Source organism: Rhinatrema bivittatum, chromosome 2 (genome assembly GCF_901001135.1).
Source record: "Rhinatrema bivittatum chromosome 2, aRhiBiv1.1, whole genome shotgun sequence".
Taxonomy (NCBI): Eukaryota; Metazoa; Chordata; class Amphibia; order Gymnophiona; family Rhinatrematidae; genus Rhinatrema; species Rhinatrema bivittatum.
This window is the reverse complement of record NC_042616.1, coordinates 321,331,199-321,348,166: the sequence shown is the minus strand read 5'-3', so window position 1 is coordinate 321,348,166 and position 16,968 is coordinate 321,331,199.

Genomic DNA, 16,968 nt, shown 5'->3' with positions numbered 1-16,968 from the left:
CTATCCTACAAAAACTCCATTGGCTACCAATCCACTATAGAATCATGTATAAATCCATCAACATCATATACAAGACCATTAACCAACTCACGCATCTCGATCTTCAAATACCATTTAAAAAATACACTTCCGCCAGACCTATCAGGGAATACTACAAAGAGTCACTCCAAATTCCAAATGCCAAAACCTATCAACATAAATCTTTGAGTCTCAGAGCCTTCTCTACAGCAGGTCCAGTTCTGTGGAACTCTATACCACCTGATCTAAGACAAGAGCCATGCACTCTAACATTTAGGAAAAGACTAAAAACTTGGCTTTTCAAAAAAGCATTTCCAAGCCTTGAATAAAATGCACTCAGCAACACAAACTCCTATGTAACACCTGGACCCAAATAAGAATCCTCCCATCACAAACTTCTCACTATTACCTTTTGAGTTTTATCATATCATCACCATTCACTACAATGTCATATTTATTCTCTTATTTATATTATCGCTCATATTTATGTACCGTCACACTCTCTCAAATAGGCTTATTTACTTACTCTGATACACTATCACTTGAATTGTATTAAATGTAAATATTGCATTGTTTAACTTCTCTCCCCTCTTCCAGTTCCAAGTTTATTTTCCCTGTTTCATTGTAACTTTCTCACACCTTTCAATTGATTCTCTGTATTTAAAGTTCAAATTTTTATTGGAAATTTGTATTACGTTACGCTATACTTTGCACACATTGTTATTTGTAAACCGGGTTGATGTGATCCCTATCATGAAACTCGGTATAACAAAAATAATAAATAAATAAATAAATAAATAAATTAAACATTCTCCAAACACCAATAAAATATTTCAAAAAAGCAGACACATCACATAATATTAAATAATTAAAATGGCAGTCAATCAAGAAAAATAAACTTTAAAAGCCACCTTTACTTACCCCCTCCAGCAGCTCTCCTACTCCTCTTCCATGCAGGCCGTAGCACACACCAGAAGCAGCAGTAATGGCTAAGCTCTATACTCATGGTCCTCTTCCTTAGGGCCCATGTCTCTCTCACACACACACACCATACCAGTCATGCCCCTGTCTCTCACACACCAATCATTTCCCAAACAGTCTTTGACACACACACCAGACACCTTCCTGAACAGTTTCTCTCATGCCATACACACACACAGGCTTCCCACTCCTGTGTTCTGCTTACCGTACATATACGGGCTTCTCACTCTCATAATCACTTTCTCTGTCTCACACACACACACACACACACACCAGTCTCTCTCTCATTTCCATGCTTGCTCTCCACGTGCACAGGCTTCTCATTCCCTGAATCACATTCTTTCTCTCACATTCACACACACCAGTCTCTTTCTCTCACACACACCGTCACCTTATCAACCAGTCTCTCTCTCATGCACGCACATACACACACAGCCCTCCCGCTCCCATGCTCTCTCTCACATAATTAGGCTTCTTACTCCCATGCTTTCTCACATACCCAGATTTCTCACTTCCATGCTTTTTCTCTCTCTCACACTCACATACACATCAGTCATCTCTCTGAGCAGTCACTTTCATTGTCTCTCACATATACACACACATGAGCTCGCTGACCAGTTTCTCTCAATCACACACATGCTCTCAATCAAATGCATTCTCTCACTTACACACAGGCTGGCTGCTTGTCTCTCTCTCTCTCACTCACTTCCTCTCCCCCCCCCCCCACGAGCACAAATAGTAGCTGCAGCAGCTTCCTCCTCCAGCCCCCGCAGGCCAAGAAAGAAGAAACCCATCGGCCGCGGGAGGCTCATGCTGCTGTCTCCTTTCCCGATTACCAGCTCCTTCGACTGCTCGGGGGCCGATGCTGCTGTCGCCGCTGCTATTTTTCACGCGGCACGGCTCTTTCTTCTTCCCGCGCATCACTTCCTGTTCCGGTTCAAAGGGGGGGGCGGGAAGAAGAAAAGGCCAGCCGCGGATGCCACAGCTTTTTTTTTTTTTTTGCACCGCTGCCGTTCCCGCTGGGCTTGAACGTGCTGATAGCCCAGCGGCAACGGCAGTGCGGTGCGCGGGAAGGAGAAAGCCGTGCCGCATGAAAAAATAGCAGCGGCGACAGCAGCATTGGCCCCAAGCAATCGAAGCAGCTGATAATAGGGAAAGGAGACAGCACCATGAGCCTCCCGCGGCTGATGGGATTCTTCTTTCTTGGCCTGCGGGGGCTGCAGCTACTATTTGTGCTTCGGGGGCGGGGGAGAGGAAGTGAGTGAGAGAGAGAGAGACAAGCAGCCAGCCTGTGTGTAAGTGAGAGAATGCATTTGATTGAGAGCATGTGTGTGATTGAGAGAAACTGATCAGAGAGCAGGTGTGCCCTATATGATGATACCCGGCGTATAAGACGACCCCCAACTTTTGAGAAGATTTTCTTGGGTTAAAAAGTCGTGTTATACGCCGGAAAATACGGTACTTTTCCAACATGGCATATAATTTATACAGGATTACTTTTTCTAATGTAGTATACTACATATTTAGAATGCTAAGCTGAAGAGTGCTAACCTCTTTAGCCTTTCCTCATAGGAGAATATATTTATAATGCTTTAAATGTTATTTTACATATTTTAAAATGTAAAAATAATAGTGCATAGGCGCTTGCATTGTTTAGTCTTGCTGCAGCCAAGAGTGGTTCAATGGGATGAACTGCACTGTGTGTGTTTTGAATTATGAACCTGACTTCAAAAAGTGGTAGTGAGGATGTAATGATAGACAACCTTGGAGCAGTCCAGAGACTATCACAACCTGACACTCCAGACTGTCATTTTTCAATAGCTGGTACTGTGCAAGCTATCTCATTAGTGTTAACAAGCCTGAACAAATTTATATAAGGGTTCCCCTACTGCACAGAGGCACAAGCACACTAAAGAAATACAGCTGTAAAAGTAAGATAACAAAATAATCAATAGGTAGTGAAAAACAAACATGAGTTCAATGGCACATGATAGCAAAGGCTCTATACTGGCTACTGTAATGGGCAGTATGATTTGTGAACTGCTGCTGTGTTCATTTCTCCCATGGTTCTTCATCTAGCCATTGCCCTTCCCAGTTTCATTACTCCAGGACTCAACTGTATTTCTTCTTCATGGCATCTAGAAAACCATTTCTAAAAGCAATAGATTCATGGAAAGTGACACTAGAGCAAAGAGCAACATTTCTATATCAAATGACATAAAAAAGAAGCATTCATATGTAGAAAGAATTAAAATCAGATATTGCTCATCCTTTAACAATTCATAGGTTGTGAAACATTTTATGTTGTATATACCAGGGCATTTAACTGAAAAGTAGGGTGCGTTGTTCAGTTTGCCAGCAGTTTTTAATTTAACTCTTGGACAATTTCATTACAGTCTTAGCCTGGGTTTCTATCACATTTACAATTGATCCCCTGGGTGTTATGAAGAAGAAATATAGTAGATTCCTGGAATAGCATTTTTTGTGGATACATTTACTTCTCTTTCTATCCTTGGATTAACATATCACTGCATACAAAATAATTTAACATTTCTGGGTATTCCCCAAAGTTGAGACAACATCAGACTTGAACTTTGAAAGCAGCAAGGTTCTATGAGTGATATCTACTGTGAATCACTTGTGGACAATCATTAGCTCTGTATGTAGTAGTGACTTTAGAGCTTAAAAGATGTTATGGGAAATTTTAGTTTTAATATTTATGTCAAGATTTAATATGATTATTTTCATTCATTGTCCCCCCCACACACAGAGGCACAGACACCCTCCACCCCATACATAGGCAAGACGCACAGAGGCTCCCACAAACAAAGGCAGAGGAACTCCACACACACAGGCATACAAACACAGATATAAACACAGGCAGGCACAGGCACCCACATAGACACAGGCTCCCCAACACACGCAGGCACCCACACGCTAACAGAGGCACACACACAAACACATAGGTACAGGTCCCTACACTTCCAGACACAGGTACACATACACACAGGTGCACACATGTACAGAGTCTGTTATAGAACAGATTTCCTGAGAAATGTTGGGTACTTTTTGCTAGTAAATAAATTTTTAAAAAAGTTACTAGTGTGATGTAATTACTTTAGTTCTTTATTCCCAAAAGGGATTGCATCAGAGTGGGGGATCGTTCCTCTAAATGTTATCCTTCAAAGCTCAAAGCTAATTTTCTAAATTCAGAAGCTATCTGATTCACCCGCACCCCTCCGTCTATTTTTTGTTTCCAGTTTCCATTATGGCAGGTTGCGCCATACCAGCCAAGAATAAAATTACCACCTTAGGAATGTCATTTGACAGTCAACTCAATTTCTCTCACTATATTGCTAATGTTCTTAAGACTGTTTACATCTTTCTAAGATCTATATGTCATCTTCGGCCTTTTTTGGACAGTTTTTATCTTAAAACTTTAACCCATTCTCTTGTACTCTCTCGACTTAACCAGTGCAATGCTCTGCTATATGGTATTTCCACCACTCAACTTTGATGATTTCAATTGGCACAGAACACTGCTGCTAGAGTCATTTTTAGCAAATCCAAATTTGATCATGTAACTCCCTTTTGATTGATCTTCACTGGCTCCCAGTAACCCTTCATATTCAATTCAAAGTAGGATGCCTTATTTTCAAATCTTTATGTTGGGGCCCTCCATCTTACCTTGCTTCTGTAATTTTCCCCTATCTACCTTCTTATCCTTTGCAGTCTTCACAGCAAAAGCTTTTAGTGCTGCCCTCTATTATTTTGAGAGCTCGAGAGCAACCTGGTTTTCTTATTTATCTCCTTCTCTTTGGAAATCTTCACACTTATATTTGTCTTGAGAAAGAGTTCTTGAAATTTAGATAGGCACTCAAGTCTCACCTGTTTGTACAAGCCTTCCCTTACCTGAGTACTACTTGATTTTAATTTCTTTGATTTTCTTGTTCTTTTTTTTTCTGCTCTATCTTATTGCAGCTCATCATTTTAACCATTTTATTTTGTGTTTTACTTATATTGATCTTGATATTTTGTAATTTTATTCATTTAAATTGTTTTGTTGCATTATGATTTTGTTATATTTTAACTAGTTTTATTTAAATGTTTTATGTTATACTTTTGTTAGTTTTAACTTGTTAGCCTTGTTCAAATTTTATTTGTACATTGCTTTGTTTAACCAATACATTTAATTGTGATTGATCAAGTAATAATAAACATAAACACTTATGACCGAATTTTAAAATGGTCATGCGTGTAAAAAACGGGGGTTACGTGCGTGGCCGGCCTTGTTTGTGTGGCGCACATTTTCAAAGGAGCCCGGCCACGCGTGTAACCCTTGTTAAACACAGAAGTGCCAGGCCCAGAGAAAGGGCTGGGCTGGGAGCAGGGAGGGGCGGGGATGGAAGTGGCCAGTACAGTGGCCATTTTCTTCTGTGCCAGGTAAACACGCGCCAGCAGTTGGCTGGTGCATGCAAGTTGCTTCTGCTCTAACAGAGCAGTTAGCAATAAAAAAAAAAAAAAAAAGAAAGGTAGATGAAAGGGTTTAGGGGGTGGAGAGGAGAGGAGAGGGGAAGAGAGAATATGGGTAGGGGCTGGGAAAGTTCCCTCCCAGTCCGCTCCTTAATTGGAGCAGACTGGGAGGGAACTCGGAAAGGCCCGATTGTGTCGCCACATGTAATCTTACAAAATTGGGCCCCCTGAGTGCGCCACCCACACATACATGCGCTGATTATAAAATCTGGCGTGCATGTGCGTGCGGCCGTGGGATTTTATAACATGCTCGTGCTGGTACGTGCATGTTATAAAATCGACGCATCCGTGTGTGCGTGCCGGGAAGCACACACACATGGACGCGCATGTGCACCTTTTAAAATCCACCCCTTAGTTAATGGGGGATCCAACATAGCATGAGTGGCTCCTGGAAGTAGAGTGGAGGAGCTGAGACTAAATTTAAAAAAGAAAGCACAAATTCTGGAATGTAGATTGGCATAAGTACAGCCCTTTGTTTATTATGGCAGTTCAAGTGTGTATTCAATGGCAAGAGTTTAAACATTCTGTGGCAACATTTCTGAAATGTTTTGGCAATTTTGTAGTATACTTGCTTATTAAATATTGTAGAACTGACTTTTCAAAAGCATATGTTGGTGTAAAAAACACCAACTAACACACCTATATAGGCCTTTTGAAAATTATCTGGGGGCTGTAACAAGGAACAAGAAGGAACTGAAGATGCCTGAGCAAAGGGAGGCTGAAGCCTTAAGAGTCCGTGTCCAAAGGATAGGGAGAGGGGCGTCACTGGCATGCTTGAATGGAAGCTGACGGCACTTGGAAGGTGTAGCAAGCAACGTGGAACTCTGAGGTGAAGTCTGAGGCGAAGTCATTCGTAGCAATGGTCAAGGCATGGAGAAGGGAGGCGTGGTCAGACATAGCAGTGATCAAGGCACAGAGAAGGTAGGCGTGGTCATATGGAGCAATGGTCAAGGCAGGCATGGTCAGATTTAGCAATGGTCAAGGCACGGAGAAGGCAGGCATGGTCAGACATAGCAATGGTCAAGGCATGGAGAAGGCAAGCATGGTCAGACGTAGCAATGGTCAGGCTTGGAGAAGGTAGGCAAGGTCAGGCGTAGCAGTGGTCAGACTTGGAGAAGGCAGGCAAGGTCAGGTGTAGCAGTGGTCAGAACCAGGAAGTCAATCAGCACACAGACGAGACGAACATGGAACAGGAACCAGGAACTTGGAGAAACAGGGTCACGAAGCAAGGCTCACGGAGAAGCAATGAGTACGAGGAAACTTGGAACAGGAGACCAAGGAGACCTGTTGCAAAGGCAATGCTTCAGTGTGAGGCCTGAGTATTTAAGCGCTGAGTGAACGGACGTCAGCATCCAGGTCCGCGTCCAGGTTCCCACCATGGGCCCTTTAATGTTTTCACTGGTGTGTGCGGCGCTGTGGGCGCGTGCACCTAGGGAGGGGTGCGGCGCCGCTGATGGCATCTCTCTGCGAACCCCACGGAGAGGCCTGACGGATGGAGGCATCCTGGCTGGAGGTCCTGGGAAGCGCAGCAGGGCCAGAGGTGCTGGTGGTCCACCTCTGCCAGTGACAAGGAGCTGGAGCCTGAAGCTTATGTAGAGAGGTGAGAGGGCCACACCGCGGGGCTGCAGCGGGGCTGCTGCGGGTGGCGAGCGTAACAATTAGCCGCACTGGTGGACAATTCAGCAACATTAAGAAAGAGCAGGTCTAAAATATGTCCAGCTGTATGACTTTCAGTAGTAATAATTTGTTGCCAATCATAGGCTTGCATTGTGCTTAGAAATAGATCACAAGCATGAGGGGAGGGTCTTGATCTTAATTAACACAATCTCTGGGGTAAGAGGGTCTATGGGCCTGAAAGTTAAATGGGGAGAGGGGTGCAAATCTGAACATTTACCTAGCTTGTCTAATACCCTTGCACTGACCCTGCACATAGCATAGTTGCTTAGCACCGTGCTTGCACCAGCTTGCATAGGCCAGAAGAAGGAAGATACCTTGTACTGCCTTTGCATGGGCCCATATGAGCCGTAAGAAGGTAGAGGTATACTTGCTTTGGTCAGTGCATGCCAGAAAGAGGAGGTGGAATATTGCTGTCCTCCCATACCAATACAAAAGAGTAAAGTTGCACCAGCAATCAAGGAGCATCAGATTAACATTGGGGGTTGGGGAAGTGGAGAGGGGAAGGAGAAGAATGCTGTGGTTGTGGAGGAGAGAGACACTGGTAATTACTATTGAAAAAATTAAAAGGGGATCATTCACAAAAGTTACCCATGGTCTCCTTAAGTGGTTAAAACAGTCCTATTTGCAGTAGAAGATGAATCCTGGCACATAACTGCTAGTTTCACAAACCCCTGGTTCTCCCTTTATTATCTTTTTCTCAACTTCTTTGTGTTCTAGGATGGTGTCATTTTTATACCCCGTCAGAATGGGATTGGTGTCTGGCCTGGATCTCTGATATAACTTATTTGATAGATGAATACATTAGGAGTTGAGATGAACATTTTTTCTATGGTATGACCTCACTTGAAGGACAGAAGTCTCATCCAATTGGTTTATTAGCTCTGGCACTTTAGAGGTTCACATGAGTCACAAACAAAATAAAAAATAAATTCATACATTTTATTTTGCTAGAATTGTAATTCTCTTATACTCACAAAGAAAATAATTCCTTTTCAACACATCTTACACTTTTAATCAATTGTCTTTTTAAAATACAAATCCTTAGCGAACTCAAGAACTAATAGATCCACTTTCTAAAGTTTTAAGAAGCAATTGCTAGGGATGTGCAGAGCAAACGTTTAAGTTCATATGTCCATATGTCCAAAGGGGGTCCCATTTGCTGTCAATATGGACATAAACAGAATTCAATGAGTTGAGTATATGTCCATATGTGCAAATAAAAATTTAAACCCCTCACCCTCCTTAATCCCCCCCCCAAGACTTACCACAACTCCCTGGTGGTCCAGCGGGATCAGGACGCCATTTCTGACCAACTTTGCAAGGAGCACGTGACGTCGGCGTCACGTCGGAGTGACGCGGCGTCACGTCACGTCGGAGTGACGTCGGCGCCACGTCACTACGACGTGGCACCGACGTCACGTGATTCCCCGCGGGGTTCACTTCCGGGATCCTCGTTCGGCCCAAAAGGAACTTTTGGCCAGCTTGGGGGGCCTCCTGACACCCCCAAGCTGGCCAAAAGTTCCTTTTGGGCCGAACGAGGATCCCGGAAGCGACCCCGCGGGGAATCACGTGAGTTCGGGCGTGACGCGGCATCACGTGATTCCCCGCGAGTTCCCTCCGGCACCCTCGTTCGGCCCAAAAGGAACTTTTGGCCAGCTTGGGGGGGCCTCCTGACCGGCGCGAACCCGCGGGGAATCACGTGACGCCGACGTCACGTGCTCCTCGGAAAGGCCTTCAGAAATGGCGTCCTCACTCCTCGCTGGATCACCAGGGAGTTGTGGTAAGTCTTTGGGGGGGGGGATTAAGGAAGGTGAGGGGTTTAAATTTTTATTTTGGATCAACAATCGCGATTTCCAACTTATTCAACATAGCTATGTTGAATAAGTTGGAAATCCGATCGTTTATGTCTTATCACTTTTTTAAGTTAAAAAAAAAATAAGTAGCGTTTTATGTTATGTTCAATACGAATGCACACCCATAGCAATTGCTGATCTTTAAACTTATCAGATTTTATGTTTCTCTGAAACTAGTAAACCAGTTCCTTTGGCAAAATAAACTAAAATAAATTAGGAAAAATAATTGCTTTTTGTCACTATTTCTTCTCCATTGAAAGTGCCTACACAGGTGCTTCAGAATCTCATCATCTCAGGACTGTGATCCAAGTAATTTCTCTCAGCAAATTTTATACTAAATTATCTTAGAACATAGCAACATAGCATAGTATTATAGCAAATAATGTAAAACACCATTCAGTCCATCCAGTTTGCCCAGTTATCATGTTGACAATGATAAAGATTCTTCCCCGCTTCTAGCTACAAACTGACCACTTGAAAGATTTCTCCTTATCCAGGGCAGTCTTATTTTTCTTCCTTCTTTGTAATCTACCATCTTGGTTAGAGGAGCATACAAATCCCTATTTAGAGGATACATTTTAAACCACTTTGCACATCCCCGTATATGCTCAAAGTTGGTCAAGTGGAGATCTAGTATAGTATTTTAGAACTTGCACATTTCAGGAATGCACAGATTATAAAATACATGTATATCTATTTCCTAACATATGCGCATATGTTTGGTTATACATGAATATATGCAATGCATTGAAAGTGCACACTTTTTCTACCTATTTTAAAAACATATGTGTTATGCTCCTGCTCGCAAGAAGCGTTGGCAGGCTCTTACCTTCTCACAGACAGCCAGTCGGGCTGCTGACGCTGCTGCTTGCTTTCTCCCTGAATCAGCTGGGGCTGTCTCCGCAGCTGTTCCCATGCAGCCGGCTTCTCTGTTCCTGCCTTCCCCCGACATGCTGCTGCGATCCCGGGCCCTTCAGTCAGCAGGCCGTCTCTGCTGGTGCCTGCTATAGCCCGGGTCCTTGCCTGGCTAGGAAGCCGTCCTGCCAGTACCTGCAGCCTGCTACAGCTCTCTGCTCTGCCTGCAGTCTACTCTCCTCCTGGGCTGGTCTTCACGGCTGGAGCCGTTCTTGCATCGCCTTCTCCTGCTTCAGTCCTTGCAGCTCTCTGTTCTCTCTGCCAGTGCCTGCAGCCAGCCTTACCTCTCTCTGCTTCTTCCTGCTTCTGTCCTTGGCAGCTGGGAGCTGCTCCACTGACCTGCCTTCACCCAGCTCAGCCCAGGCTGCTCCACTGCTTCCCTGGCCTTCCATGTGGCTGAGGACGCCACCAGCTTCCAGCTCTTCTCTTCCTCCACTCCCTAGGGCGCGAGCGGCGCGTCTCTCTCTGCTCCTCTTCAAGGGCCAGCCAGGTGTGGCCCCCCTGCTGACCCCTCCCTGGGCGTTGTCCACTTCAGCCCTACTAAAGGGCTCAGCTTTCAGTCTGTCTTTGCATTCGCAAGGAGTTGGTCACTCCTGAGATCCTTCGCTCCAGGAAGTCGTCCGTGTTCCAGCACTTCTGCAAGGTCCTGTGTTTCTTGTTACCTGTCGGAGCTCCTCATCCAGTCCTGATGTCTGCTTGCCGTTCCAGTCCAAAGGTCTGTCTTGTGATCCAGTACTTGTGTTCCAGTCCTGATGTTCCTGCTGTTTCAGATGTCCATGTTCCAGCCCTGAGGTGTGTCTCCTGTTCCAGATCCAGTTCCTGCTGTTCCAGATGTCCTTGTTCCAGCACTGAGGTCTGTCTTAATCCTTGTTATGATCCTGATGCTTTAACTGCCTCGAAGCTGCCAGGAGTGCAGCGATCCTTGCCTCGAAGCTGCCAGGAGTGCAACAACCTGCTCTTCCCTGTGCTCTCCCGCTCACAGGGTAGTCCGCGACTCAGTCCCGCGGGTGGTCTGAATAGGGTGCCCTGAGGGACAGTGCCCATGTCTTCCTTCAGCCCTCGTTACTGACTCCACCTCTGTGCATCCAGTACCTTGACCTGAGTCCACGTCTGTGCCTGTCCACGTCTATGCATCCTGCACCTCGTTCCTGAGTCCACGTCTTGCCTGAGTCATGTCTATGCATCATGCACCTCGTTCCTGAAGTCCATGTCTATGCCTGAGTCTAACGTCGTTCCTGTGTCTCGTCTGAATCCATGTTCCAGTCTTTTCGCTGGCCCTGGGCCTCCATCCTGCCTGCCGCTTCATGCCGTAACCCTGCGGCAGGTCCAAAAGGGCTAGGAACGGTCGGAGGACTGTTCACAAGACCACATTGGCGTTGTTGGGTCTTTCCCGAAAGCGTGCAGTTCCGGAGGAGGGCCTGTCTTCATGTCACTTCCAGCCTTGCTCCCATCCAGCCCATGCTCGGGCATGCCACGTCTCCCGCGGCAAACCTCTCAGAGCCTCTGGGGTCGAGCCGTGGCCCAAGGACACACATCACCCAGGAGTGGGATCGCTCTCCTAGCGCTCCACAACATATATGCACATATATTTTATGTGCAAAAAAATATAGCTTCCTCAACCTAATACCCCCCAATTTACATGAGTAATTCAGTATATTTTTAAAATGTGAGCATGATTGAAATCACTAGTTTGCTGATACTTCAATCCTTTCACCAGTCCTTCTCCAGATCTTTGAGACCCTCCTAGTTATTCACCCTGAACTCTCTCCAGTTCACCCAGACCTCCTAGCCAATAGTAGCAGACAACAGACGACTCTGATATTAATTGTGCATGATAATTAGTGGGTATAAAATTGTGCGACTAAATTACAAATGTTTTTGTATATCTCCTATAAAATAGCAACTTATGCATAACTCTTTTCCCCAACCTGGAACACCCATAGCCCACCCCTTTTTTGTACAGATAAATGTGCTTGTGAAAGCATATTTTTTATGTTTATAAAATACCATGCATGTGAGTGCAAGCTACTTATGCACATATATGCTAATTTTACATGTGCATCACCTTTGAAAATTCACCTGTTAGTTTCCTCCAGCAGCCATCTTTCCCATGCTTAACCATAAAGGCTCTGTAATAATCTAAATAGCCTGTAAACTAGTACAGTCAATGTCTAAACAAATAATATATTAGATCTTCTGTGTAGACAGCCAAACAAGCCCAGCTATGTGAGTATCTATATTATCACTAGAACTTCTAGTTGATTAGAGAACTTGCAACCTGCCATAGACCCAGCTGCTTGTTTAAAGGATGACTGTTCTGAAAGATTTGCACATAATGGAGCCTAAACAACAGTTTAAAATGGAAGCTCTCACAAAGAATAAAAAGTACCCAATATACTTACTGTAAATAGGTGCATTTCTGAAAGGGCTTTTCATGAATGTTCTTTAATATGATACCTCGTTTATTCAAATTACCACTTAGGTGCTAGGGATATGTTTTCATATGTTGAAAGATAGACTAACTGAGTTAGTCTATCTTTCAACAGTATCAGATTCCACTCATCAACCTCTTCAAACCTTTTCATTTGATAAACAACATATACCCATAAAAACCCTATGCAAGGAATTTAGGAATAACCATTGATTCAAAACTATCCCTCTCCAAGCATATATCTGAGACTGTCCAAAAATCTTTTTTCGAACTGCGTATGCTTAAAAAGCTTAAACCACTTCTAATACCATCTGACTTCCGGACAATTGTTCAAGCTCTGATATTGACAAATTTAGACTATTGCAACACATTATACCTAGGTTTACCACTATCTTCAATTCATTCATTCAACTCATTCAAAATGCCACTGCAAGAATAATATATAATTTACCTCGCAAAGAACACATAACACCTACTTTACAATATTTACATTGGCTTCCCATAACTCACCGTATTAGATATAAAATTTTGTCTACCATCCATAACCTACTTTACAATGTTGACTCAGTATGGCTTTGCTCCATGTTACGTATATATATAAACCCCCAAGACAATTACGATCTATGAACAAATGTCTACTAGAAATACCAACAGTCAAAACTGTCAACTTAGCCTTAATCCGAAAAAGAACTTTTTCAGTAGCAGGAACAATCTTATGGAACTCTCTTCCCAAAAGCCTCCGACTTATATCAAACCACAAAGAATTAAAAAAAATGTTAAAAACATACTTATTTAATGATGCATACAGTATAATATAACTTCAACAATTTGTTATATCCAACAGACTTTTATTTGTTTAAACTTACATTGTGTCATTTTGTTTTAATTTTATGTATGTATATTTGTAAACCGCCTAGACGGACATGCAAAGGTCTTATTGTTGTGGTATATACAATTTTCCAAATAAATAAATGAAATGAGCAATTTTAACACAATTTCCTGCTTTATTTCATTTAATTTTCAGAAAGAAATTAATAAAAAAAACCTACCACCGCCACATTTTAAAAAAGGCCATCCAGTTTGGTTTCCTCTTCCTGTCCACCAAATCAGTGAAAACAAAATGGTGTGAATGTTTGTTACTAACAATGAATGTCCATTGATCTCATCAAGTCAATCTGCAGAAGTAGAAGCTATGCTTGTGTGGAATTTAGTTAGGAAAGACCATTTGGTTTAGTTATCTTGAGGTCTCCAAAGATCAGCTAAATAGAGTGATACTGTGAAAGAAAGAGCAAAGCTAAGCAATATTGGGGTAGATTTTCAAAGGGTTGCGCGCAACCCCCAAAAAACTACCCCTGCCTCTCCCTGCACACGCCGAGCCTACCTTGCATAGGCTCAGCGGCGCGTGCAAGCCCCGGGACACGCGTAAGTCCCGGGGCTTGAAAAAATGGGTGTTCCAGGAGCGGGGCCTTGGGCAGGGTGCCGGCCGGGGGCAGGACTGAGGCCTCCAGAACAGCCACCGGGCCGGGGGATGGAGAGCCGGCACACGCAAGTTACGCCTGCCCGGAGGCAGGCGTAACTTCTTCAATAAAGATCAGGCGAGGTTTAGTTAGGGCTGGGGGGGCGGGTTAGATAGGGAAGGGAGGTTAAGGTGCGGGGGGAGGCGGGAGGGCAGATGGAAAGTTCCCTCCGAGGCCGCTCCGATTTTGGAGCGGCCTTGAGGGAACGGAGACCGGCTGCTCGGCTCGGTGCGCGCAGGTTGCAAAATTGTGCACCCCCCCCCTGCATGCGCCGACCCTGGATTTTATAACATGCATGCGGCAGCGTGCGCATGTTATAAAATTGGGCGTAGATTTGTTCACGCCAGGTTGCGCGAACAAATCTACGCCCATGTGCATGTTATAAAATTTGGCCCAATATGTTTACTGATTTTGTCTAAGTCATATGAATGATTAAATCATAATGTCCGAAATCAAGAATTAGTTTAAGGCCGCATCTGGAGTATTGATCATAAATGAAACTCAGAAGAGTTCCTCTTTTCTGTTTTTTGGATAAACATGTTTTACAGTTGAAAGAGTGAAAACAATCACATAATGCTCCATCTAAGATAGAGATCTAAAGGACATCTTGTCCTTGGATCTAAAATGGGGGATAAGATTTAAGATGGAGAAAAGGGCATATTATAGCTTACATTATACTAATTACTAATCAGTATATCATTGGATGAGGGATTAAACCCCGTCCATGATTGGTTCCATGGTTTGACCCAAATGGAAGAGTATGAGGAAAGCAAAGGGTAAGAAAAAACAAGAACTTGATTGGCTTATGTGCAAAATGTTAAGGAAAATTTGTATACTGATCTGTCCATGTTATTATAGGAGAGAAACTCATGAGTTTTATTTTTATCTATCGGAGATTGCCTTTTTGCAATAAAACCACATAAAAGCAGAAGTACTGGTTTCATGACAGACTTTCTTGTGCAGCAATTCTATAGTAATGTGACAGTTGCTCCTGGAAACATCAAGGGACCTGTGAGCAGTTTTATGCTATTTCAGGATTTTTGAAAGGAAATAATAACTGATTTCTGGGTTGATTTAAAAGCAATGCCTAATGGGCTCTGATATTGGGTAGACAAAGGGTTAATTCTAGCTCCTAACCACCCTTTTCCAACAGCATACACTAGCACTGTGAAACATGTACATTTATAGCATCTTGTAGCAAGAGTTTTACAAAATTTCCAGAACAATGCTCTCCACATAGTCCTTATAAAGAGACATACAGCAATGAGTGATCCTATTCATGACTGGAACAGAGCAGCAGATGATAAAAATATGTGCTGCTTTGTCAGTTCATGCTATAACTAGAGCTCAAGTTAAGAAACAGGATGTAGTGCAAAGTGAGGCCTAGATGCAAATCAAGCCCCTGACAGTTCTGCAGATACTGGTAAGGAAGTTACAGATGTAACACAGGAAACAGAGTTCACAGACAGTGAAAAATGGGAACTGATTATACAAGCCAATGATTTTGGTCATGTTGGGAAATTGGAAACACTGAGAAGGCTGAAACTGATGGTACATTGGCTGATCAGAAACAGCAAGTTGAGGAGTATATTGCTAGTGTTGTGGCTCAGGGCTGGAAGGTGGACCCTTGGGCCGGCCAGGCGGCGCAGCAGCTCCAAAGGAGGAATGAAGGCCGGTAGGCGGTACACAGCTGGACGGACGAGCTGGATTTCACCCTGGAGGTCCGAGATCCCCCCAGGAGGAGCCCGTAGGGATCCGGACTGCTGGGACTTAGGAGCGTGGCAGTAGAGACGTCTGGACGGGCAGGCAGTCGAGGCAGTCAGCAAGCACGGAAATTCAAGATGAGCCGAGGTCTGGAGCCGGGGTAGCAAGCTGAAGAAGCAGGAACAGGAACAGCAGGAGCGGACCAGGAATGGACCAGGGTCAGCAGGATCAGCAGGTTCAGGAGCAGGATCAGCAGGATCAGGAGCAGGATCAGCAGAATCAGGAGCAGGAACAGCAACTAGCACTCCACTAATGGAGAGACCTCGTTGCAAGGCAAGGAATAGGGGACTACGGTGAAACCTGGAGAAGCGCACTGGTTTCAGGAGGGATACATGAAACACGTTGTGAATGCGTAACGTGGTGGGCAAACGCAAGCGGTAAGAAACCAACCCTACCCTCTCTGCTACTCGGAAGGGTCCACAGTACTTCGGTGCTAGCTTCTTAGAAGGTAGTCTCAGGTGGATGTTTTTTGTACTGAGCCAAACTCGATCTCCAGGTAGGAATGGTACGATGACGATCGGTATACTTCTTTGCGGTATGCGCGGCCCTTGTGAGTCTTTGTTGTATAGATGTCCAGAGCCCCCGCTGTTGTTGGGCAGTCAACTGAGCCCCAGGAGAGGTTACTGGTACTGGTAAGGGTGGCTTAGGTTGTTTTCCGTAAACTACCTGGAAGGGAGACTTCCCCGTAGCTGCATGTACTTGGTTATTGTAGGCGAACGCAGACCAAGGTAGTAATTCTGCCCAATTATCTTGTCTATCATTGGTAAAGGTCCTCAGAAATGTCGTTAGAGAATGATTCATTTCTTCTGTTTGTCCGTTGCTTTGGGGGTGGAACGCGGTAGAGAAGCTGAGTTGCACCTCAAATTTTTTACACAAGTCTTTCCAGTACCGGGCCGTAAATTGAGGACCCCGGTCGGAGACGATGTCGTGAGGAAGTCCATGGATCCAGAATATGTGTTGCGTGAATAGCAAGGCTAGTTCTGGTGCGGAAGGTAATTTGGCTAGAGGCACGAAGTGGGCCATTTTGGAGAAACGGTCCACGGTGACTCAAACAACCGTCTTGCCTTGGGAAGGTGGTAGGTCAACCACAAAATCCGTGGCTATGTGTGTCCAGGGTTCTGTTGGAATGGGTAGTGGTTGCAACAAGCCCCTGAGAGGACCCACTAATGGTTTCTGCTTGGCGCAAGTAGGACATGAACTTACATAGAGGGAAACATCTCGTTGGACGCCAGGCCACCAATAGAAGCGGTTTACTAGGTCTAGTGTTCTTTCCCTTCCA